The sequence below is a fragment of the Ammospiza nelsoni genome, chromosome 7 (genome assembly GCF_027579445.1).
Source record: "Ammospiza nelsoni isolate bAmmNel1 chromosome 7, bAmmNel1.pri, whole genome shotgun sequence".
NCBI lineage: Eukaryota > Metazoa > Chordata > Aves > Passeriformes > Passerellidae > Ammospiza > Ammospiza nelsoni.
Genome location: NC_080639.1, coordinates 33,998,644 through 34,025,742, shown reverse-complemented (window position 1 = coordinate 34,025,742; position 27,099 = coordinate 33,998,644). Strand labels below are relative to the sequence as shown.

The following is a 27,099-nucleotide window of genomic DNA, read 5'->3' as shown; positions in this document are numbered from 1 at the left end:
AGACATACATAATTGTATGAAATTTACTTGAGGATTTACAAGTGAAAGCAATCAGACAAGGCTAAATAGAACGATTTGTCTGTGAAAATATTATTCAATAAAAATCCACCAAATCAAAAGAATACTGAGGGCTATAAAGTACAAAATTGCTGGCAAACTGAAGAGCAAAGGTAGAGAAAAGCACTCAGGCCGAATCTTAACTATTAAAGGGATTTTGATGATCCTCTCAAGGGGGTGTTATCTCGTTCCTAAGTTTAAAAACTTTCCAATACCTCATAAAAGAGCCATTTTGTTCACTACAAACATTGCATATGTAATTCTTGCCTGAAAATACACTGCAACTGCCCTATAGTTGCTATTTTCTCAAGGCAGAAAATGAACTTGCAACAAATAAGTCGATTTATATTAAGCAACGCTACTGCAGTCAGTTTTTTTTTAAATTGATTTTAAAACTACCGGAATCAGTTAGGTGTCCAAAAACACACAAAAACCAAAACCAGTCCCATGACAGCTGCTATTATAATCCCAGGTATTTTCTTCAGGCAATGGTGGTTTTGTTGGCAATCCCATTGTTCTTTCTCTGTGAATAGAGGAGTTGATCCTCCAGAGACAAGGGCTTGACACTGCGTAATGAAAAATGAAAATAAATAAATAAAAACTCCTGATGTTTTTATTTTTAGGAAAGGAGAGAAGCAGATAGGAACTGGATATAACTAAACTTCTTTTCCAATAGATCCCATAGTTCCTGTTCCTCCTGCCCCTTCTTCCAAGCCAGGGCTGCAGCTCTGCCCTCAGGTCAGGCACCTTTGGCAGTGGTGGACAGGCTGGGGCAAGAGGGGATGGCAGAGTCCTCGAGGTTTGGACAGCTGCAGCTTTTGCTGAATCCCTCAGGCTATGTGCAGAAATCTGTGTCCTTTTAATGCCTCTGTTTCACACCAAAAGCCATCAGCCCAAGGTAAGGACTCAGTCATGACAGGTACCTTGAATGGGAAAAGGCAGCATCAAACTCTAGTGTGCTCTACAAGCTGTCCTACACTAATGACAGGCTTTCAGCAGAATCCAGTGTGCTTAAAAACTAAGTAATAAAAAAAAAAATTAATCTTTATATATGCTTTTGAAGTTCAGTTACAGGGGAAGAGGTCCATTGACAACTTAAACATTCATCCTTGGTACTTCACCTTGATCTAACAGAATATTCTTTTCTATTGCCACCAAGATTTGAAACCAGACATCAGATTATGCAAATACTGTCATCTAAAGGTAATAGTCAAAATTCAGACCTCAGATCCTGGAGGGCTTTCTATAACAGAGAAAAGTAACAATGATTAAGCATCACAACATAATTGTATCGTGAACTTATTTATTTCTGTGCAGCACTTCAGCAAAGGCAGTTTAGTTTTTAGAGATGTGGAAGTTTCTGTACAGAAGAAGTTCCATTTTCATCAGTTTTATTTAAAGCAAAAATTTTTTTAAAAATCCCTTTAGCATTAAACAGAACAAAATTTTACACATCAATAAGACCTTGAAACACATTACACCAGTCAAGGGTTTACAATTTCTTAAGACAGGGAATTGCATTAAAATAGCATTAACCCCCTCCCCCCACGAGGAATGCCAAGCAGTTGCAGCAGAGATCACTCATCAAACCCAGCACTGCTCTTTCCCCACTGCACAGAACTCTCCTGGGTGCTGCTCATGAACTGCTCTACTCATGAACAGCAGAATGATCACTCAAACATTAACAGGATACAGAGACACTCAGCTGAAGCCAGAAAGCAAGAACTGGCCATTATTTAAAGTCAGTTGTGAATTTAGAATGAAAAATTACAAAAAACAAAAAAAAAACCCACCAAGCAAGAACTTGTAAGTAATTACACTGTCGTTAGACACATTATAATTTGCAATTATTCCCTGGCAAACATGCTAAAAACAGAGCCTGCTCTTGGCATACCAGGAAAAGAAGCATGAAAAATAAGGTTAAAAAAATCAGATGCAAAACCCATTACTATAGATTTTTTTTCACTTCCTGACAATCTCCTCAGGACGTGGCAGTAAACTTATCCACAGTGTTTCACTGCTTGGTTAAATATCCTGTCCGGTAGCTCAAATGAGGAGAATGCTGCAAATACTTCTAGTCAATAGTCCGCTTTGTAATTAGAATTATTTTTAGAAGGCTCATATAAAATTTACACTTTTCTCAAAATCTGAGTCAATTAAAAGAAACATCTCAGCACAATGTGAATTATAATATTAACTGTGTTATAAACCCACTGGAATTCAGGCATCAGAAGCCTGAACTGCAGAAGCATGCTTTACAACTCCCCATCTAGAAAGGAAGGCCACTGGTAATTAAAGAAGAAGAGTAAATAAGAGGAAATTAATTTCACAGCGATCTGTCTACAGAAAGTACAAAAATATGAAGATAAAGGCTTGACAGTCTGTCTCCTATGTATTGTACCCTAATCAGATGCTGGATGGATGTTTGATCTCATCACAGCAGGACGCAGACTGTGGATGTACATGGAAACAGGCAGGCTCCAAGCTGGGTGTAAGGAAAATCCTCACTGCTGTGAGGATAACCCTGGGGACAGGCTGCCCCAAAGGACAATAGAACCTCATCCTTGGAGGTTTCCATATCTGACTGAACAAACCCTGAGAAACCTCGGGGTGTGCATTCAATGCTGAGCCTGCTCTGGGATAAGGTTCAACCAGAGGAGCTCCTGTGGTCCTTTTCCACCTGGGTTTCTCTGTGTAGGAGCATCTGACTCACAGCAAGGCTTTCTCCAGCAGGATGCCAAAAAAAAAAAAAGATTTTCACTAATAAATACCACTGAGATCTGCAAAGTACCAATAAACACACAGCAGCATGAAGAAATCCATTATCAACCAAGCCAAAGAGAAGTTCAACCAAATCACTATTTCCAAAAATGAGAAGTGAAACAAAACTTGCTGGGCTCACACAAAAAAGGTAACAGACAGATGAGGTGTCTTTGTTTGGGAACAACTGTGAACAAAGACATCCCACTGTTTCTTCCAGAGCATCTGTAACACTACAAGCAATGACATGAAAGGGATTAATAAGTCAAGACAATCTGTTAAAGCAAAATTACACATTGTTCTGTTTCTCTTCTTTGATCAGCCAAAAAGAGCTGTACTATCACCCCACTCAGCCTCTCTAACCCCTTTCAAAACATGCAATAGCACAGCAACTGGAGTTTATTTGATGCACTGTGCACTGATTTGTTTTTCCTGCCTTCAAGACCTACCGACAAGTGCACCATAATTGTGTCTGAAAGGATGCAGTGACATCTGCTCTCTGACACGCAGGTCACACACACAGAAGGCAAGCAGGCTATACAGATAATAATTACACTTCACAGACAAAATAAAACACCACTGAACACCAAACTTACAAGAGGAATCCCAGTAAGAGCTGCTTAGTAAGTATGTTATTGCTTTATAAGAACTGCTAGAATAATTATGCTCTGTTTATTGTGACATTTTAGCTTAATTGAAACCATTTCACCGACAGAGAATTCATTCAATAATAAGCATCTCCCACAATGACTCTGTCCCTGTTGCTATGCTCTGATTTGCAAACTTAGCAGAAGATGAGCAATCAGTAAAACAGAATATTGTGTTAGTAATTTGTATCAGATAAGAGATACACTCCAGTGAAGGAACACTGAAAAAATTAATAGACAACCATTGGAATAGTCCTATTTTCTACCCATTTTTACCCTCTCTTTCAGTTTAAGTATCAAATTTAGAAGCAATCGTTCAAGACCTTAACAACTTGTTTTTGAACAGAATCTCCTAATTCTTATCCATCATAACAAAGATGTACAACTTCATTTATTGAGGACTAACTCCACCAGACGGGACATAACTCCCCAAAATCCCTGCAGCATCCACTTTAATTGAATACTTCTGTTTGAAATGTCCCAGAAGCCCTCTGAATGTCATCCTTCCACCAGAGCATGGCTATGGGAAGTGCAGAGCTCCAACTCAGCCTGTGAATTCTGAGAACAGGTAACAACTGACTCAGAGAACACATGAGCCTTATTCCTAATGGCACTACAGCTAATTAATCTCCACTATTAGTAAGACAGAAAAAATAAATTCCACTGAATATGTTTCACCAGAATAACTGGTTGTTTTATGAGAAGGTTTTATGAGATTTATGTAATTTTAATGTAATTTTATGAGAATTATGCATGTTTTATGAGATTTGGAGGTATATTTATTTCACATATGCCAAAGCTGTTGAAGATCACACAAATTATAACATAGGTCCTCACCAATATTTTTTTTTCTTGGCATGATACAAAGGCATTGGGGTTCTTGGCACATTATGCCAAGAAAAGTAATTCTAAAGATTTAGATAAGGATCCTACAGCCACATATTTTCTTGGAGACAAAACGGGCTAAAATCTTTGCAGTCTAGGACACCAGATCTGAGAATGTTTCAGTATTTTATAATACAAAGGAAGATTAGTATGGCTGTAGTTGGCTGAAATGCCCATTCCCTTGCTTTCTGAAAGAGCCCTCCTGTCTCCTTGCCCTGCATCTGCTGCCACATCTCAGCCAAAACAGAGATTATTTTCCTTGCCTATTCTTAACTGTCTCAATTATTTTCCTATTTATTATTAACAGCAATTCATTAAATCTCTTTGTACTATAATCTGAATGAAAGATTCTATACAAAAGGCTATTGTTCTATTTGCTGAGTATCATACAGGGCATAAAAAATTCCTCTGATTCCTGGGATTCATTTTAAATATATGCAGCACTTTTTTAAACTTTCATGACCTACACAAACGAGCAATTCAGCAGCTTAGTTATTCATCTTATTTCAGATCTGAATAAATGTGAAATTTAGTGACTTACAGCCATGCAGCAGTTTGTTCCCATTTTACACTTCAGGTTTTTTCTTTATTATCCATATGCTGTAACACTCTAGACACACTCCAGCAAGAAAGACATTCTGCAGCAGAATGTAATGAACACTGCTGTTTATGAAAATACAGAGATTTACTAACCCCTTGGCACTGGAAGGCAGGATTTCCCAATATTAAGAACTAATGTAAATGGTATTAGCTGAGCTACTCAATCATGTGCCCACACCCGGGAGACAGCCCAGGGAAAAATATTCTTTCCTTTCAACTCTCAATTAAAAACAGAAAAATAAAAAATACCCCCACATATTCCAAAACATTTCTGTCATATTCATCCAACACATTCTGAGGGTCTGTGAGAACAGATTTCTGGCCTTGACAGCAGTGGAAAATAGGACATGAGACCTAGTAATAAGTAATGTATATAAGCTTGTGCGTTGAAAAACAAAAAGAATAAATAGATCTTATCAACAGATTACAACTCTAAATTGTTTACTGCATATGAGATTAAAACCACCTCAGTGCTGGATTATAAATAGCTATAATCAAACTCTGGCCTTTTTGGAATTCCAAACATCTATGGAAACCAATTCTTTTAAAAACATAATAGCCTAGGTAAGGTGTTTGCAAATGTAACCTTAAGAGCAAAAGAAATGTTTCTTCAGTCACTCCAGCTTGACTCTGGGGTGTGTAATCCCCAACAGGAACTGTTATTTCTCAGTGGGAAATAAAACCAAACCCAGAATCAACACAAGACAGGTTACACAGTCCTTCCTGTAACACAAATCACCGGTTTACCAGTGGGGCCATGGTGAAATCCTGGGCACCGCAGGACACCCCTGTCAGCAGCCCCTTCTCCTGAGCCCCCAGTCACACTTCAGTCCTTTCCCCATTCCACAGGAAATCTCAGATCCCTTCAAGCACAATAAAACAAGAACTTGAGAAGGTCCACTCAGATATTTGCAGGCAAGTAGAAGGAAGAGAGATTTGTGAATGTGGTTATTTCTCACTTGGCTCCAGGAACTGGGTGATTCAGAAGTCTCTCCAGTTGGATACAGCTCCTTACACCACTGCTTTCACACCAGCAAGCTTCACACAGAGTTTTTCTGCTTTTCCCACACACTGCCTTTCCCCTGCTGCCCTTCACAGAGGCAGTCACTCTGAGATATTTTTCAAGCATGCAAAGCCTGCTTGAAGCATTTCACCCCATGCCCATGTTCTACTAAGAGCCCAGCTGGGATGCCCTCAGCTCTGGAGAGTCCACCTCATCTGCCTCTTCACAAGGAACCTCAACAGAATGGTTTGGGTTGGAAGGGGCCATAAACACCATCTCATTCCAATTTCCTGCCGTGGGCAAGGACAATTTCCACTGGACCAGGTAACACCAAGCCCTGTCCAACCTGGCCTTGGGCACTTCCAGGGAAATGGGGCAGCCACAGCTGCTCTGGGCCCTGTGCCAGGGCCTCACCTCCTCACAGGGAAGAACCCACAAACAGGGGAGACTGGAACTCATGGACTCCTGAGGGAACCACAGCAGGAAACTTTCTGCCAAAGGTTCACTGCTCTGAGACAAGGCCTGGGTGGGACAGCTGGGGGAGGCAGCTGCTCAACATCTGCTTATTCGAGCTTCAAGACACACAGAGAATCCTTATTTTAGTTCTGTAAGAATTCATTACCCAGCAAACACCAAAGATAGAGCCCAACCGCTCTTCTGAATTGCGGCAACTGCAGTTTCTAATTTTCTTACTCTTTCATGAAGCTTAAATTATGTTTGTTCATTAAAATAACAGCAAAATTAAAAAATTGTTTCAGAGAAAAAAGTTGTGAAATAATATAGCAATCTGCACACCTGCAGAACCTTTCTGAAGTATCCAAATTTACTTCACAAACACATTATCACAGAAATGCATGCATCCCCCTCCAGACATCATTTTAAGGGAGAACTACAATTTTTCTGCTTTGCTTCATCCTATTTCCAACTTACATATTTTATAACCCACCACAGCCCAGAAGCCCACAGACATTTTCAGCTACTGCAGCAACCAATATGTGATGGTAAAGGGAAGGAAATCCAGAGTTGCACGTGGAGGTGCTACCAGGTCTGGCTGGGGTGGAACAGAGGAGCTGCTTCCCCTGTCCCTCAGCCTCCTGCAGAGCTGATGCACCTGCAGATGTGTCCTCCTGGGGAAGTTCTCCAGGTGGGACCTCTGGTGAGCCCCACTTGGAGCAGCCCCTGTCCCCTTGCTCTGGGGCAGAAGTGGGGCTGCCCACAGCACTCGGAACAGAAAAGGTAAAACACAGACATCATGTACTGCTACAGAAATACCTTCCCAACCATATGGGCCACTCATTATTGCTAATAAACATTATAGAAGAGCTATACAATGGGCAGGAGCCCCATGGAGCCTAACTGCTGCTAATTAGTATTTCTGCAAAGATGGGGAACACCTATAATAATGATTCCCTAGCAACAGCATAATTAATTCATATGAAAAGTTCTATTTTTAAACGTGTGCATTATCAATTCTATCAAAACTGGACAGAGGTTATTGTAGAACTCTACAAACTGCTTTTACTGGGCATTTTCACTTTCCTTACAATCCATATTTAGTTATCCCCTTTCAATTATTAATAATTAAATTTCCATTTACTCTAGACACTCCATATTCTCGAGGGAAAGCATTTTGGAAAAGCACAACTCTCTGTGTTGTGTGAAAATAGCTGTGCAGGAATCAACCAAATGAGAAGCTATGCCAAAATGTGGAATATAAGTGTTCTCCAGCAGTAAATCAATTTCACTGTCCCACACACACTGGGAGCACTGGCTGCTGACAGGAGGGTGGCTGAGCAAAGAACTCAAAGAGCTGCAGTTTCCAGTGCATAGCAGGGTGAAAGATTTTGAGATGCCAGTGCTTTTCCCTTCAGGGAAGAAGGACAAGCATATAGCACATACTAAAACAAAACAAACAAACAAACCCAAAATAAAAAAAATTTAAAAACGCAACAACTAAATCTAGTTCACAAAAATTCCTTAATTAATGTAATAGGAAAACCAAAACAAAGACAATAATGTCCTAATGGAAATGAACTCCCATCACATCATAAATTCTGCTTCTTGACAGCAGAACAGAATACTAAAATACTTCAGTTTGCACTCAGGGAGCATGATTATATTACCTCATTCAGGCTTGCAGGTGCTAAGATAAGAAAAGTCTCGGGGATCCTGTGCCAAGAATTACAAAATATAACTAAGCACATCATATCTGGATGAGTATGTGAAGAAAGAAAAATCTCCATCCCATCTGGAGGCAGATTTTGCCAGGCATCATTCCAAACGACTGCACATGCAGGTAAGGGAGAGCAAAATATGGTCAGGTTAAGATCTGAACATCAGGCCAGACTGAGATCCAGGGATCAAATGAAGGGGTTGTATTAACCCATAAAATTTTCTACTAGTTTTAATTTTAATTTAGTTTTTTTCTCTTCTAGCTGAGATTGATTCCACAGAACAAAAGCCAGTAATGCTTAAGGATAAACAGAGAAGAGAGTACCATAGTTTGGGCCATAAATTGTGTCAGGAGCCCAAGAGCTGCAAGTTCTGCACGGTGTTAACCCACAGTCTGGGCTGGGAAAAAGCACTTTAGGGGAAGGGGCAGAGTTTGGGATGATTTTTTTTCAGTATCTGCACTTCTGAAATAAAGAAAGCTGAAAGTAGAGCACCAATTCCAGTAAGTCAAAGATGGAAGTGTTGGAAGTGTTCAAACATCAAACTGCACCCTGAAGTTACTTAGGGGTCAGCCTCACCAGACTGGCAGATCTTCACTACCTCTTTGGCAGGTGTTCTGCTCACAGTAGCCTGAATTTATAGTGGTTTTGCATTTCTGAATAGCCTTCATCTATCACTGAAATCCTAACAGATGGACACCTTTACTCACATTTTCACAGCTTCAGCACAAGGGATAAAACCACCTCCTCTGAGATGTTTAAACAGCTGATAATACCTAATCCTGAGGCTGCTTTTGCTAGCACAGCCCCATATTTCTTTCAAAAACCACTACCAGATGTGGCAGGCAGCACTCAGGTTTTCTGTTTGCTGAGCAGAGATGAACAATCTTGAACTCGGAAATCTGGTCACTGTTGCCATAAAAGATCTCCCACCCTGATTTTTTGAAATAAAAGAATGGTGACATGGGAAAATATCAGTTATGGATGCACATATGGTATACATGTATTTCACATCCAAACAAAGGCATCTGCCACCACAATGCCAGCCCACACTTTGCAACTGAAGATTTTTTAGAAACAGACGTTCTTACACATAAGTAATCATTTAACAAGGCCTCAGAAATGCAGCCCTTAATAGATTTAATTAACAGGTTAATGATGTGCATAGCATGCGTACTCTCAAAAGCAAAGATTTTCACATTAAGCTTGTTTCTGTTTCACAGAAGCAGCTTTCTGTAGAATATCTGTGCTAATGTAATTGCACATCTGGCACTTCTGCTGCTTTCAGTTGCAGAGATATTTACAAACAGTGCTAGTAATTTGCACAAGAGCACCTATCTGTTCTACTGTTTTACACTACAAATAAAGATATTTGCATGAAAACCCAACTGCAAGGAGTCCTCTTTTGTACTCCTGAGTGGTTCTATTGAATATATAAAACGATAATTTAGCCTGCACAATAAATCTAACACTTACACTGATGTCACGACTGCCTGAGATACCTGCATAAACTAAGCCAGCCTCGGGTTCACCTTGATATAAAGGGGTCAAGTAAAAATTTTTAGATAATTCTAAATTAAACATCAGCCCTGGTAATCATCTCTGGCCCCCTGTTGCACTACATGGCAAAACTAATGTTTGAAAATATAATTTCTTGGTGATGTTCATTCATCATCCTCACTGTAACTGGGAAATTATCAAAAACCAGGCCAGAATAATGGAAATCCCACATTATCTCTATCAGTATTGTCAAGATAGTGCTGTGGTTATTAATTTAAATACGCCTCAAAGAACTAGCACAACTTCAAACACGATTCAAGAAGATAAAAGGCCATTCCTGCCTCCAGCTGCTTTCAGTTCAAAATAGGTCACATTTAGGTTCATCAGATAGCACCTGAAATCCCTCAACTTACTAAATATTGACAGGAGATGTTGCTGCCCCAGTGTTTAATCAAAGGAGTGGATGAGCCCAAAGTCCTGACTGAAAGGAGATGCTATCAAAGGAACCTTCCAACACCTGCTCAAGCTCAGGAATGGCAGAAAAGATAAGCCAAGACAAATATTCCTTCCCCCTTCATAGGTTAAGACACATCTGATTAAGAAAAATCATAAATTATTTCATAAAAGGAAAAGGATATATGTGTGATTGTGCATAATGTACATAACTGATGTCAAAGATTTAAGTGCACACAGACAGACATGTAAGTATGAGCTGTGGGATATTTATATCCAAATTATCCCATTTTGCTCACCTTTTGGAATCAACCAGTGTTTTCCATCTCAGTCTGCATACAACACACCACAGCATATGTAAAATGTCATTATTTCCATACCATGGGCTCTGAAATACTGGAGCCAGCTCCCAACCCTTCCACAGTGCCTTGGAGGTCATGATGGAGGCTGTGGATACTGCTGAAAATCAGATTATGGCAGGCAATGAACAAAACACTGAAATCTGGTAACCTGATTATTCCAAATCCCCTGAGAGGAATACAGACAGGCAGAATGAGGAGTGATTTTGGGGAACAGGGCAATAAAAACACTTAGCTAATAATCCTGAACCACAGATTTCACGTGGCTTTTAGTTTTGCTGCTTTTATGTGAGTAAGCTGTTTCCATATGAACCAGCTCATTAGCATGCCCCAGCTGCTTCATTAACCAGTACATGAAGATTCAGCATCACCACAAGAAAACAATAAACTGCTACAGAAAGAAATTCCTCAAGAAATGGCAAGGGCTATCTGGGTTCTTCCAGAAGGAAATCCAGCTCTTGGTCTTCTACCCTGGTTTAAAGAATTGCAAAGTTCAGAGCAGAGTTTGTGTAACCATCAAAAAACCACAGGAAACCTGTCTACACCCACAGCAGATGGGGAACACTCAGCTGCAGACAAATCAGAGTGGTACTTCTCTGAAATAAAAAAAAAAATTTGGCTTTCCCACTAAGGATACTGACATAACTGCTCTTAATTGAATTTTAATTCCACCAGGAATTCTTTAACTCAATGAAGCCACTTGAAAACAGTATTTTATTATAAATGTCTATTGCTTTCTTATGACTCACATAACAATATTTCAGAATATTCTGAGGTAAATAAAGGCAATTTGATTTGGGATCCTTTGAACAGTAAGCCATATATTTTACATATACAAAGAGAAATGATTGGTCAAATGCAAAAATCAATGAAGAAAAGGGAGCTAAGAAAATGCAATCCATATTCATTACATGTTTTAAACATTTACAGTCTGCCCTATCTGAAGTTTAGAAATTCAAGATATTCATCATCTTTGAAAATTGATCTTAAATGACTTGTATTCCTTCTGCAATGATGCAGAAAGATTTTTAGTCTATATCTAATCTTGATACTGCTGCACATATAGAAAGTGTGTTCCAAAAAGCATAAATAGAAAGCAAAAGCAGTCTGTATATGGCCAATAATCTGCATAAACTTCAGGTCTTTTTAAAACAAACAAAAAATCCAATTTCTTTAAACAATATTTACTGTTCACAGGATGTGTTTTTTAAAAATCCTTTCTTAAAGCTGGTATGCTAAATTTAAACTGTTTCTACTTTAATGCCTGAAGAACAGAGAAGAGGAGAACACCTCCTGACCTCTGAGCTTGGTCACTGTAAGGCTGCATTGTCACAGGTTCTTTTACTCAAAGACCTGCCAGTTTTGTTGTCCCATCACTCTTCCCAAAGCACTTCACCATACCATATTCCCATTCTCCCAAGTATTCTAACTTAAACCAATAAACACTCTCGACAGGCAAACTAAGCAACTAAATACTTTTCCACAGTCATTTTTACTCATGCAAAACCAGAATATTAATGATTACTCAGTCACGATTTCCATTTATCTAAATTTGCCTTGTTATAACAGTTGCTGCCCAAAGAATTTTCCCATGATAAAGACGGATGTGTGGTCACACACCATATCCACAGACAGCCTTATTTATTTCCACAAGCCATCAGTTTGCACCAGACTATGACAGCAGAAGCTTCCCACCATGTGTCCAGAAAGCCTCACACCAAACTTGGCAATAAAGAGAAAATAAAAGAGTGTATGCACTCCTACATTGCCCTGTACCTTCCTGGCCCTTCAGGACAGCATCCACAGGATCCTAGAGAAGGAACCATCAACATGAGCATCACATTTCTCCTGGGAGAAGACTCCAGGCTGACAACCCACCACCTCCCCAGGGTGACACCCCCAGCCTTGGGATGCATGGGAGCAAGGGGACAGTAACACAGGAAAGGTGTCCAGGGTGGGAGCTGTGCAACAATAACTGCATTACTCTTCTCCTCTGTGAGGATTAGATCTGGGCTAACACTGATGGCCCTCTCACAGCTTCAGCCACACTACCATTAATTAACTGGCTTTATTTATCTCTTCCTCCTTGACCAAGAGGAGAGAAAATTTGCCTTGCAACACTTTGACCCATATTAAGAGATGGACTCTGCTTCTCAGCCTATACAGATCTGAGTGGTTTTATTCCTGAAATTGCAATTCCAAATCCCACCAGGGCTGCAATGAACCAGGAACAGGGAACCAGGTTCTGCCAGACCAGCCCAGGCAGAGCACTGTGCCACAGCACTGCTAAACACACAAATGCCTGAATCTGTAATGCAGCAGATTCAAATCCTGAGTCCTGGGAATAAATCAGCCTCAGTAAGTAGAAATAAAGATATTTTGCATCAGCCCTCACTGTCTTTACATTTATAAGATACTGCAATGCCTTGGAAAAACAAGTCACTATGGCTCCCTGACTGCAAAGTTCAGAGTCTTGGGCCTTAATCTTTTCAAATAATTCATTCCATTTCACATGTAATAGCCAAAGAACACTATGCAGAACAAAGACACATGATAGGAACTGATTTAATTTTTTTTAAATACCAACTAATCAGAACATATTATAAATTCTTCCTTAGATTAAGGATGTACTAAAGCCCTTCTCAAGTTTCATATGTTAATAAACCCATCCATAACAACAAGTCTGTAGGGCTTTCTATATTCATAATTTATGGGAAAACCAGATTTTCCCTAACGAAACTTTGGTGAGGCTTGAAAACACCTTTTTATGGTCACCCTAAAAAACCCTTCAAAATCACTCAATTATAATGAAATTGCTTATACAAGCTACATTAAATTATTAACTCAGCATCAAGAATATAAATAAAGGGCATGCAGCAGTAACAACACCATGTGCCATCAGGGATTACAGCATTCAACAGCTGGACCATTAGAACAAGACACCAGTGCCACTCACACTGATAAAAAGTAAGGGGGGTTTACTGATCACCATGCCCCAGGGAGGAGGAAGAACAGCTGCTATTTCCTGCAGAATCCGTCATATTTCCTCTCTTCGGGGAATTCAAGCCCCAGACAAATAAATTGGTTGAGCAGGCAGAAGAATTCAGTTTTTTCCAGTCTATTTTAGCGAATGTGTTTGCCAGCTCAAGGAGAAAAACACTTTTACAGCAAGAATAAATATCTCCCCCTGCAACATCCACGTACTTCACTCAGGGGGTTGCAGTGTCAGCACCAGCAGACACTTGACAGAAGCATCCATGGCATCATCTTCCAAAGGGAAACAGGGGCAAACTGGTCTCTATTTTGTCAATTTGAGGTGACCAGAGTCTACATTCCTACTCTGTTTTTCATTTCATTCCTACCTTTTTTTCATTTAACTCTCTCCTACATTTTGGATGCTGAACTAATTGTTAAGTTTCATTGATGAACTTCAGCTTGTCAAGAAACATTTCTCAGTAACTTGCTTGAATTTCCAAATGGGTATCAGGCTGTTATATAATTTCTTTCAAGAAGTCACAGGAAAGAATTCCGTATCGACTCAGACTCGCTTCCCACTGATGCCTAATCCATATTGCAATAATAATGTAAATTATCTCTGAGGAGTGGTTAGCCATTGTGGTCAGATCACACTGCAGGCAGACAAGCTCAACCAATATGTAAACTGTGAGGGAGACTGGTAAATGTGCTGATTATGTAAATGGAATTGTTTGAAGTCAAAGATGCAGGCCTGTATTTCACTGATAAAATGTGTAAAATAGGAAAAAAACACTGTGTAAGCAATTAAATTTAAGTTTCTAATCAATAAAAGGCAAACTGGGACCTAAATCCACTTTATGGGATTTAGGAATCAAAGTCTTCCTGCAACTCAAAGACAGCTGAGATGCCCATTTGACTAGAAGGGAACTTACTGTAAGACAAAAATGTCACATTCTATCTCGATACCACTCACAAGAGAGCCATGTGTCATTAGATTAAGATAATTTGGTCTAATGATGCTCCTGATCTTTAGTTCTGGCTGGCATTCTTTGTAAATAAAGCTTTACTCTCAACACTTTTGGTGGCAGCATCTCACAGGAAGTTTGGCAGATGAGCTCACCTGCCCTTGGTAACACTTTGGATTCATTTTTTGTAGTATTTCTCCAAGGACTCCAGAGGTAGAAAGCATATTGTGCCTTTAAACTTGCACCTCATTTCAAATATTTCCATGTTGGCAGAACTTGGGTTGGAATCAACATGCCCAGAGCTGCAAAGCATCCATTCTCCCACCTTTTCTGTGAGGAGAATGTGGTGGCCCAGCACAGTCAGAGCACAGCTTTGATTTCACTGCTGGCTGCCAAACACAGAGACCACTTCATTTTTCCTTCTCCCCTCATTCATCCTTTCATACAATCATAGAATAGTTTGGGTTGGAAGGATTTTAAAGACCATCTCATTCCAACCCCTGCCATGGGCAGGGATACTTTCCACTAGATCAGATTGCTCCAACCTGGCTTTAAACACTTCCAGGGACATCCACAATTTCTCTGGCAACCTGTCCCAGGGCCTCACCACCCTCACAGCAAAGAAATCTCATTGTCCTATGTTGCCGCCAAAACATGGCACAATCTGCCACCAAACACAAACTCCTCTGCTTCACAGAACCCCAAAAATTCAGCAGTTTCTACAGAAAGACACTGCTTATGCCAAGCTTCTTCTTTACCATTACCTGTGAATTGCTGTTCTATATTTTACCTGCAGCTTTATCCCTTTCTCAGCTTTGTAAAGCACTGTGCAGGGTCACAGTCTTATTGAAACAACAACACTCTTCCTGGTGACATTTCCACATATGAAAAACAACAGGGAACTACATGCAGCACATGCATATAAACACACCCAGAGGCGTCTACTGATGCAGGAATAACTGAAAGAGAAATTTATACCACACAGCTGGGGCTGCAATGGTCAGGCTTCACTCTGAAAACACCAAACTGCCACCATCTGCAAGGCCTCTGATAGTTCACTAATTAATGATCAAGACTGCGTTTGCTCCAGCATAATTTTGTGCTTTTATATGGATATCTTATTTGATTATAATTATCACAGACTGGAGAAGTTTATTAGGGCCAATCAATTCTTAATGCAATTAAAACCCCAGGGGAACAATACAAAGTAATTTTTATTGGTGATGAGAGCTTATAACCAAAAGGGAGCCTGCTTATTGATCACAATTACTCCAAATTATAAAATTAAAGCAAATTGCATGAATTTTCCAATCCTTTTTTTTTTTTTTTTTTTGTAAACACCTGAGTTAAAACAACCAGTTTGCATTAAAAGTGGCAGAATGAGCTGATCTTTGGGCTCCTTCTGGCTCCTCTGTTTTCACCTCTTTGGGGAAGGGATTGTGCAGGCTTTTTCTCCTCCTGGGTGAAATCACCCAGTCCCCAAAATAGCTCTCTGGGCTATTGCCTCTGCTTCCCAACCCTGTTAACACAAGACCTCTAATTCTTTCCCTTCCACAACACTGTGACACTTCCCATTAAAATGAGTCCAAAAACCATTTCTCCACAGCACAAATAATTATTTATTCTTTCACCCAAAGGTATTAACATGGAGATTGGAAGGTAAAAACAGTAAGAAGTCCCTATGAATGGATTCTATGTACATACACCTTATTCTGTTCTTTTATACATTTTTAGAATACCTCCACCTCGGTGCTGGTAAAACAAATTATTCCCTTCCCCATTCTGTCACTCTCTCTCTATTGTCATCCTGAAGGTGCTCCTTTTCTTTCTCTGCCCAGACAGGAGCCTTTCAGGGTTTAGTCTGTTCCCTACTCCAAGCCCTGCTTAAGAAAAGCAATACACAGCACACTGATGGGTGCCACAATGTGATTTATTTCCATTGCACAGTTCCCCACAGTTTCCCCTGAGAACCCAGGTAATCACAGTGAGAACATCTCATCACTGCCACTGGTTTAGCCCCATTTGCTCCCCCTTAAGGGAGCCTTTTGATTTACCATCTAGCATTTAATCAAGATAATGCAGCGTGCGCCAAATTCCACTATAGTATTCTAAAAAATGTTCAGTTTTGAGAAATAATGTTTAGCTAGTCAATCTACACTGGATGTCTGTTTGCACAGCTTTTTCCAAACAATGCGGACAACATCCCACTATTCCATTGCACCACACTATTTAAGCATTTTGTGGTTCTGATGAATGAGACCCAGTATCTGATATGCCATACAAAAACTGGAAATAAACTACCCTAAAAAAAAGAGGAATAAAAGGCAGATCAGGGAAATGCCAGCCACCCTTCTGCTGGGATATTTCCAGCAGGACAGCCCTTCCAGCAGCAGGGACAAGCAGGGGCACCCAGAGCCAGGACACCTTCATTGCCATCAGCCTCCTCACAGGCACCAAGGAGAGCACAGTGGGGAAAGGCTGACTTTCTATAAACCAGCCTCCTCTGATTGTTCTCAGGAACTACATAAGAGAAACATCAGAGGAGCCAACTGTGACTGGCACTGAACAATTTGGTCAGTGTGCTTAATAGCACAGACTACAGGCATTGCTTCCTGCTTCAATATTCCACTGCAAAAGCTTTCCTCCCGAGGCTTAGAGAAATCCTTCCCCCTCTAATCCTGTTTTCCAGTGACAACTTAAGAACTGAAATGGCAATAATTTCCCATCTCCAGTGCTAATTCACTAACTGCCAAACCTTTTTTTTTGCCTCTGCTGTTCTACTCATCCAGCAGGGCTCCGTATCCTCACGAGTTTGAACTGTTCAGCTCAGTGAGGGGAAGCATGGATGGGTAGAGAAGGATGGGGAATCACTTATTAAATTATACATTATATATTTTAATTTCTACTCTCTGGAAAGAATACCAAAATCATCTTGGATCAAGGCCACTTAGCTCAAGGCAGTGATGCTTAAACTCCCCAGCCCCACTGGACACCCAAGACTGGGCACCTTGTGTCCCAGAACAGTAGTTTACAGTCATTTGCAATATATAGAATACCTACTAATTTCAAATATTTATTATAAAAAAAAAAATAAAGCTTCCTCTAATAAATCAGCACTGCCTGTGTTTGTCAATTTATTTGCAGCAGCTCATACACCCACCAAGCCTTGCACTGGCAGCAGCATCTGGATTAACCACTGTTGTGCTGTTAATCACACTTGTCAATTATGAACTGCAACAATTAGAATGCTGCTTGATCTTTAAACATTTCAGAACTAATAAATCAGTGAGATATATATATATTTATTTATATATGAAGAGTTCTAAGAACAGGATACACACTCACTTCAGACTTCAAGTCTCAGATAATTCTGTACAACAGACTCTTTAAGGGCAGGTTAAGTACTTTTGTACTTTTCTTTTTTCTTTTTTTAATATGACTGGTGCCAGTTCTGAACCAGAATACTATTTCATCCCAAAATGGAACACTGTACAGTCTGAGTCAATGCCTGTGAAAGTCACTGGAATGCTTAGATATATTTGTTCTCTATTTTTATGATAAAAAAAGAAAAATTCTATGCCTGCAGTGTGACTCAGTGTCAATTAGACACCAACACCTCAGGCATTTTCCTTCTGGTTTGATACTCAACTCCACAAATATCAGTTCAAAGGGAAGAGTTTCTCCAAGCCCACATTTGGGCAGATCATGTGTTCCCTATGAAATGGAAATCACCTTGTAGTAGTGGGTAGCGTAGAAACAAAAGCGACCCAGTGTTTTCAAAGGGCAAAATATTATATTTAAATGTCCTCTATTGATATTTGGGAATTTGCAGCCACCTACAGCCCTGCAATTTCACTTTTGTTTGAGATTTTCTGCGAACTGACTTAAATGAGAGTGCAGATGGAGGAGGAATCACACATAACTAATTTTTATTGACTAGGTGTCAGCACTTAGAGACAAGCCTGTGATAGATACCTGTGGTATTTTGTAAGAACAAAACACTGCTGCTGGGAGGATGGGGTGGGTATGAACATGCCCTGACTGGTCACAAAGGCCCTCAAGGGTTAATTGAGAGCAATCAGCTTTTCCAGCAGCAAGCTGGGAGCACCCAGGTCATGGCCACATGTGGAACTTCTGCCCAGAGAAGCTCCTCTGTCAACACACAGACACAGCTGAGGGTAAAGATTGTCTTTACATAAAGCTCTGAATTCTCCTACTCTTTCTGTAGGAATATACACATTTAAGCCACCTTTCAAAGGGTATTTGGTAGGTATTACCTGGGAAATCCTTACTTTCAGGAGGCATATCCCATTAATTGCCTGGAATGTTTCTGAGCCCTGAGAAGCAGGTACCAGAATGGTCTGTTGAGCCACAAAATGCTGAAAACTGGGCAGGTTCATGGGGAAAGATGGGGGAAGACTTAATTCACTACAAGATAGAAAACCAGGTTAAAAAGGAAAAGGGAAAGCATGCACATGCCTTCCATTGTGAACAGCTTTCTGAGCAGAAACCAAACAGAACTCCTTGAATCTAAGTTTCAATTGTGATTTTCACTTCTGCAATCTTGCCACTACCCATCCACACCAAACAATAAGCTCCTAATTAAACAGCACAGATTTAATCCACAGTTCTGCCCTAGCAGTGCTATTCTCAGTCACTCTCTGCCCCTCAGAAAAAGTCCACTAATATTCCACTGTTTCTATCTTAACTGCCCCAATCTTGCAAGAAATATTCTACCAGCAGAGATCAACTGGATGCACCAGCATAGCAAAATCCCTGATTCTCCATCTTAAATTGATTCTTTTCCCCTTCATACATATAATCTCTTAAGCCCTTCATTCAATATTTTCCACAGCCTATAATGTGTTCCTAAGACACACACAGCAGCTCCAAACTCATTCCCTGCTCTTCACCACAAAGTGCAGCTCAGTACAGAGGAACAAACACCTCATTTTCACTGGGAAGGAGATCCCACCTGGCCTTGGCTGCAGGGGGCTGCCTGAAACAGTGAAAATTGCCTCAACAGCAAGCTTCAACCTTCCACATTTTTGTGTTTCCACACCCATCTGGAGAAAGCACACATTTGCATCTAGTCTGAGACAGAAAAACCCAGAAAATATTTATGGCAAATTAATACTTGTATTGCTCAACCAAACTTATAGATATAATAAATAGAGATCATGCAACATTCAGCCTTATTTTGACTGCTGTTTAACCTTTTCTGCTCAGTGCATAGCAGGAAATAACTGCACCCCCAAAAAGGTTGGCACACTTTTCCAAAATTCATTTTCCTCTAATTTCACTCAATTCCAAACTCTCCTGCAATGGCAGGTGTCACAAGAGGAAACAGGAACTTTTTTAATTGGTCGTCTCAGCCTAGCAGGAATTGTCAGAGTGGAAAAAATTGTCAATTTTTTCCACCAGCATTTTTATGTACAATACTTCCATCATTTAAGAAGGTCTGGAATGTTGTGAGGATCATTATCACATGACTAAGAACATTAGGCAAAGCTTTTATCTTGGCTGCTATTAAGTGCCTTTTTATTGCTGTATCAATCAACTAAATGATTTCCAAAGTCTGGTGTAAAATAGCATGTTGGTGGAGCAGGCAAAGCTGACATTGGGTGAAACTGTAATGTGTTTACATCTTTGGACTTGATGGCTTATGCTGCTGGTGAGGCATTTCCTAAATCTTTCATTATTGTAATGACTGGAAGACAGAACTGAAAATGAGTAAGAGGTTGTCTGGTGTGCAGATGAGTCCTTGAAAACTTTGAAAACCAAAAATAGAGCCCATAAAAAGTACTAAAATAACTTTTTATGTTTGAGCTCTAGGTATGGGGAAGCAAAAGGAGGAGAAAAGAACAACTTTGGAAATAAATGGAGCAAAACTGTGATGATGCAGATGGGGAGGAACCAAAAAGAAGATGGAAGCATGAGTTCCCATGAGGTTTTCATAAATTAGGCGAAAAGAAAAAAAAAAAACTTGGATTTTGAATTGAGAACTTCAGAATTCAAATTCAGCAAACATAATTATGGTTTTCCATGCTAATAACAAGGCCCAGCACTGTTCCCTTCAAGCAGTTCAGAACTCCTGTCACAACTGCAAGACAAAGCACAATCAGCTGCTTTTATTAGAAATGGTTGCTTTCTTCCCCAAAAACTGAATGTTCAGCAAAAAGTAACAAAATGCTATTTATTAATAAACTCCATGAAACATTACAGTACAGGGGGAAAAAAGAACCCAGTAAGTCAGGTGCCTTTCTTTAACAAAATGCATCATGCAAAACTCTGAATTTATAAATGCATAAGTGTATCAGCTCTGGCTGAGATGCAGCATTTTGAAAGTTTCAAAGCAGCAGCTTGAAACAGATGGGTCACTGGTTAGAAAAGTTTGCTACAGATGGAGAATTACTACAAATATTTTGCCACTTTACACATGGATCAAAACTTTGCATAAAACACAAATAATCTTCTCTCGCAACATTGCTTTCTTCTTAAAAAGAGGCATTAATGCAATTATTTTGCAATGTCAGAGAACTTTAATTCTCCAAAGAAATGCCCTGATATACTAAAAGCACACACCTCTGCTCAAAGCTCCCCTTTCCATGGAGGGAAGAACATCCAGGAATGGGAGATCCCATTCCTGGGATATTTGCCACCACACTTGTGTGAGCTCACCCCTTCCATACAGAAAGAGTTTGCAGAAACTCAAACCAGCAGCTACAGCTCAAGGGACAATAATCTCCTGCTGCTGCAGGGCTGGTCCCACAGCCAGTGCTCCTCCCTGCACGGCAGCAGAGCTGCAGATGTGTGCCAAAGCTTCACCACCAGTCCCACAGCTGGAGCAAGGTGGATACTGTGGGATAACCCCACTCACAATGGGGAAGGCCTTAGGATGCTGCCACTCTGGAGCTGGATTTCTCCAAATGCTGCTCTCCCTTGATCTACAGCTCTGAGGAGGATGATTGGGAGCCCTGAAGCATGCAAAGCCCAGCTGCTCCTCACAATACAGGAAAAGACCTCCTTAGAGCATTTCACAAGCCACCATTTTTTATCACTTTCCCTCATATATATCAGAGACTACATGTTGCCTTTCAACAATTGCCTTTTATTAAGCCTACCACCAGTTTTATCAGTAAATTTTACTGCATAGAAAAGTTTTCTGTACTTCACAGTACAGCTATTTCATATCTGATTTTATCTTTGACTAGATGGGCTGTTCAGAAAATTTCAGACAGGACACCTGCTTTACAAATGAATTAACAAACAGCAATAGCTGTAGAAGATCATGGGCAAAAAAAAAAAATAATGAGACTCAGAGGTTCAGTCATTTCACTGCTCCTAAAGGCAACTCATTCTCACCAGGCAGTGGTTCCACAGATTGTTCTGAAGTATGAAGGACTAAATGCCTGCCTTTATTTCCTGGGCTTAAATGTCATGGGAACAGAGAATGACAGAATATACTTTCATTATTAAATTTTTGCAAAATTACTGAGCTACATGTTATATCAAAACTGCTCCGCAGCAGGTGCATCCTGCTGTAGCCATCCCCATCACCTCCTTACATTTGTGATAAAACTATTTTACAGGAGCTTGTAACACTGTAATATTTGTATTAAAACACCTGAAGTACACAGAAGCACACACTACTCTCCTGAAAGGTCAAAAACCAAAATTTTCAAAGCCAAATTTTACTGTCTGTAAGCCACAAATTATTCCATAACCTGAAAGAGTGCAGCATGTACATCTGAGTAAATTCAGAGTAAATTTAGAGGTGTGTTGCTATCAGAGGTGGGGTGACACACAGAGGTTCTATCTCCCTCATTCCTCCAAGTAAAGAAAAATCAGAACTCCCAGAGGCTGAGTTACATTAACTCCCAAATCCCATGGAAAAACAGCAAACACAAGGAAACCCCAAAACACCCAGCAGGGCACGAGGTGAGATGTGCTCTGACACTACAAACGCCCCACAAAATATGCATGAAAAAATACTTTTTCATTGTAATATATGAATGTCTAACACTAATGGCAGTACATCAGTAAACATCATTTAAATTGTCAAGCCTTAATAACCTTCATCCTCTGAAAGTGTTCTTCAAAGCCATGTTTGCACAAATTAACCAGGGCAAGGGCACAATGATGCATTGGTGAACTTGCAGAGGAATGAGTAAACACAGTAAGAGAGTCTAAATAAGAAAATGCTTTCCATAATACTGTTTGAATTACAGGGTAATTAGGTGCTTTTTTAATGCATCTTGTCAAATTTTTGGCTCAGGCTAACATACAACTGTGGCCTTGTTAAAAGCAATTCATTCACCACAGACTTCAGCTTTGAAGGAGGAAGAGTCTAAAGTTTCAGCTTAATAATTAATCTGCAACTTTTAAGCACTGCATCTATAATATCAATATTTCAGCACTTTAATCATTGGGAAACTAAACACATGCTTAATTTGAAGTTACAGAAGGAATGATGTGAGGCAGACTGTGGCTGGCACCTCAGATCTACCCTTGGAAAACATTTCACTTGCAGACAGGGAGATCCAGATCTGCTGGGGTGAAATGCTCACAGACTGGATTTGCCTTCTGCTCACAAGCTGCATGAAACAACCTGTGAGACATTTAAAAACATATCTGTGAGACTGGGCTGTTACACAAGTAGGGGTTTAATGAAATATTCTCAAAGTCACTGCACTTTAGGCATAAATTTAGCTTGGTTTCTGAAATAAAGGTAGCACACATATTCTGAAGCACAAAACTGCACAGCTTTGGGCTCCCAGGTACTGAAATACTTTTGGTCATAAAAAGCACTTTTGGTAAATGCCAGTGAAGGCTTCCCCAGGATAAGAGTTTCAGCACACACTGAGCATCTCCCTCTGCTCAACCAGGGGGCTTTGAGTATAAAACTGCTAACAGATGGCAATGCTTTACTTTGTAAAGTTGATTCCAGTGATTAAAAATGTGAATTTTTCCACTTCATTTCTGCTGATGCAAATCCATTAGAAACCTTGATATACAAGAGAAGCCCACTTCTTGTGACAATTTAAGTGTGACTGCTCAAAATTTGTCACAGACATAACAAGTGTTATTGGGCTTCATCCAATCTCAATCAGACTTGCTCAAATAAATTAACTTCAACCCACACTGCAGCTCTTCTTTAAACAAAAACATACAAGATTCAGGAAAATATAAAGTTCACATGTTACCATTGTATCTTATTCTCTATTAACTGCTCTGAGAGGATAACATCATTTAACCAGCAACCACTTGTGAGCAGTGTCAAATTGGGGCTTTTTAATATGTGTGCTTTAAATAGGACCTTCACATTTATGTGTCTATTCTATGACACACAATGCACAAAAAAGAAATTTTCTTCATTACAATAGTACTACACATCAGTCACAAATTATTAACCAGTATTTTCTGACAATTCAGTCCCTTTCAATTATTTATTATTTGGCACATGCTTTACATTTTTTCTTAGACTGAACCTCTCCTGTCTTGTCAATAGGAATTCATATTTGCTATTCAATTTACATAATGTGTGGGCTCTCCTGAATCATCAAAATAAGCTGAAGTAGTAGGGAAGTGACTTACATGAATATCAACAACTCCTATTTTTCACTCCTAGTGACATCCATAGAGAAGCCAAAGTATTGAAAAATAATACCAAAAAGAACAGGTGAAGAAAGGCCAGAGGGCAGGCAGCATGATAGGAAAAACATCTGGCATCAGGTAAAAGAGGGTAAGAAAATGGTAATTAATAGAGGAGAGGGGTTTCCTTGGAGCACACACACAGGCATGTGCTCCCCAGTGCTGCATCCAGCCAGGGGGCTCCTAAACATGATTTAATTTGGAGCACAGGACACCTCTGCTGATCAGCAAAGGAATCCCAGCCCAGCTCCAAACAGCTGCAGAGAACAGACACTGCAGCCACGGGGCCAGAAAATAAAACTTGATAATTCAAAAATCAGCCAAAGCACAGGGCAGCAGCTGAAGCAGGTGACTCAGCCCAAAAAGGTGTCCCATTGTCACTAAAACCTGGCTAAATTATACAAGTGATCACCACAGGGAAAGCCAACAAAATAAAAAGTATTTCATCAACCACTGCTCTGAATGACATGCTCAACCTCATCACTCCTACCCCAATTTTATTACAAGAAATATATTTAGGTAGAGAAAGACAAGCTCAATCTCTCTGGTAGGAAAAAGAAAAGGGTATTTTATGCTTCTCTAAATTTATCAAGAAATAATTCCTTATGCAAGATGAAAGGCACAGTGATGCTGAAGTGCAAAGCAGCACCAGACCCAGCACATCTTCACTGGCAAGCACAGTGTGTTCCACTTTTCTGCACAACCCATTACTGACAAAATCCCAAGAAAATCTTTATAATGTTCTGTTTCTCATTTCATGAATTTTTACAGCTAATGTGCTTTCAGTCAAGAATAATGTAGTGATTAGAACAGAGCAGGGTAAGAATATCTGGCAATGTAATACCTATAGAATTTAATTAATTTCTCTCCGCCTAGAAGAAATTTATTGATCACTAATTTTTTTTCTAGCTTTAGATCAATTTTTACATCATTTAGCATAAAGTTTCTAGAATTAATTCATGAGAAGGTACAGATAACAAGCTTTGAAGGTAACAAGATATTGATTAGTGCAACTTTCTATGCTAATTTTAGGATTTGATCACAGCTAATTTAATTTGACTGGTGCTTTTTTACTTTTAGATATCTACTAAATAACTTGAGGATGAAGATTCCCTTCAAGGTATCTCAAAAATAACTTGAGGATGAAGATTCCATTTGACAATAACTTCAGAAGACTCCATGAGAAAATAAAATCAGGAAAACTTCCAGGGTTTTGTACTCACTTGTGCACACACACTCAGGTATGAATTCACACACCAGCTTGTTTAGCGGCAAAAAATATTACCTGGAATAATGTGCCAGGACACAGGGCCAGGGAGGTCTCAGCATGGAGCCACCTCTGATTAGGAATCTCCACTGAAATGATAATTTTATAAATATCAGGAGTAAGAGATGTCTTTTGCTTGGGCAGTGTTTAGCACTATCTCATGTCAAATCACTTTGTGTGTCAAGCACTGTGTGCCAAATCAATGCAATTTCCACACTGAAATAGTTTAAGGTATGATTTTACTCACTGCAGCTTTCACATTCCTTGGCACTGCTCTGTGTTTCCTGGGACACCACAGCACTGGACAAGCCTCTCAGACAGGGATTTGTCAAAAGCACAACTCCTGATCTGGGGTAACTGTTTGGCAGCCAAATTAAATAAAATCTAGAAACCATCTGTTTTAGAAACTTTAATGATTAATTTTAGGAAGATGTTCTAAAAATGAGATTATTTTTGGCATAGCATTTATTTGTAAGACATATTGCTAGCAATCCAGCATTTTTCATACCAGGCTTATAACTACATTTTCCAGTTATCCATCTGGGCCCTTTTCAATTCAGTGGTTTAATTAAAACTCAATGGTATTATCAATCTGTTGCATTTTTCATTTTGATGGTTATTACATTTACAGTACAGCAGGAGTACAAATTAGAGTAAGAAGATAAATCTCATCTTAAAATTTCATTCTCTATCTTCAGTAACTTTCATTGTCATAATATTTTCTAGCTCATTCACGTTCATAAAACAGTTTTAATGATCTATTTTTTTTTATTACAATAAGGGAAAACAGGAAAAAATGTTTTTCAATAGCTTTACACATCTCACAGGGTATCTCTCATCATTCATTCCATCAGTCTGGTCAACAGATGGGCATTACACAGCAAGGTTGGGAAAAGGTCCATGACAAGGCTGATATTAAGTTTTCTTTTCACCTCTTAAACATGTAATTTGGCAGCAAGCAGCCAAGTACATATTTAAGAGACAGAACCAGAGATAGATATGTAGGGAAAATGTAACAGATTCCCCAAAGAAGAGAATGGGGAAACAAAAATTGCAACGCTGCAAGTTGCCAGTAGATTCAATTAATGTTTAAGAAGAGCATAGCTGTGCTACCAAACTACCTACACAGCCCTGGAGGACTTCAGCTTTAGGATGCAATATCCAGGGCCTCAAGGAGTCTATTTATCATCTTTGCTTTGGCTTTGTGCAGCATTCCCAGTGCTGCTCTGTTTCCTGGGGAGACAATTCCCCTTTTCATTCCCAGCCTTGCAGCAGAGCTCCTACCATGCCCGTGCTGCTTGCCTGGCTCTGAAAATAGCAGGGCATTTGGAGCTACACAGCTAAAGACTTATTAAACCAAATTTTAGAGCTGGCTTTGGTACTTATGATTGCTGCTGAGGTTATACAAAAGAGGAAAAAACCATCTTGGGGTCCCACATTCAGTGCCACTGAATGCTTCAGGTTTTCAGGATGAAATATTTCAAATACTGCCTTATGGTATGCAATATGAGAACCACTAAGAGGAAAGGAAAAAAAGGAATATTAACCCTACATCACTAGCTGATAGGCAGCACTCTTAAAACCTTACAAAAATACAAGGCATAATCCAGTTAAAAAGAAAGAACTGTAAGGAAAAGGATGATTTATTAGCTCAAATGATACAGTTAGCAAAACCTCTCTTTCAGCCTTGCCCTAGCAGGATAGCAATGAATTAAATTTTGGGCCTTGCTGCTCTAAGATGGTTGGATGTGAGAAGTACCAATTGTTCCAAGAGTCATTTAGGCAGATTCATGGCAGAGTTC

At 39.7% G+C, this 27,099-nt stretch overlaps 1 protein-coding gene across 1 annotated transcript in view; it reads right to left on the bottom strand.

Annotated features, from left to right (window-relative positions):
- Positions 1-27,099, bottom strand: part of THSD7B (thrombospondin type 1 domain containing 7B) — a 299,931-nt gene that overhangs the window by 194,874 nt on the left and 77,958 nt on the right. The gene's annotated exons all lie outside the window — the stretch shown is intronic.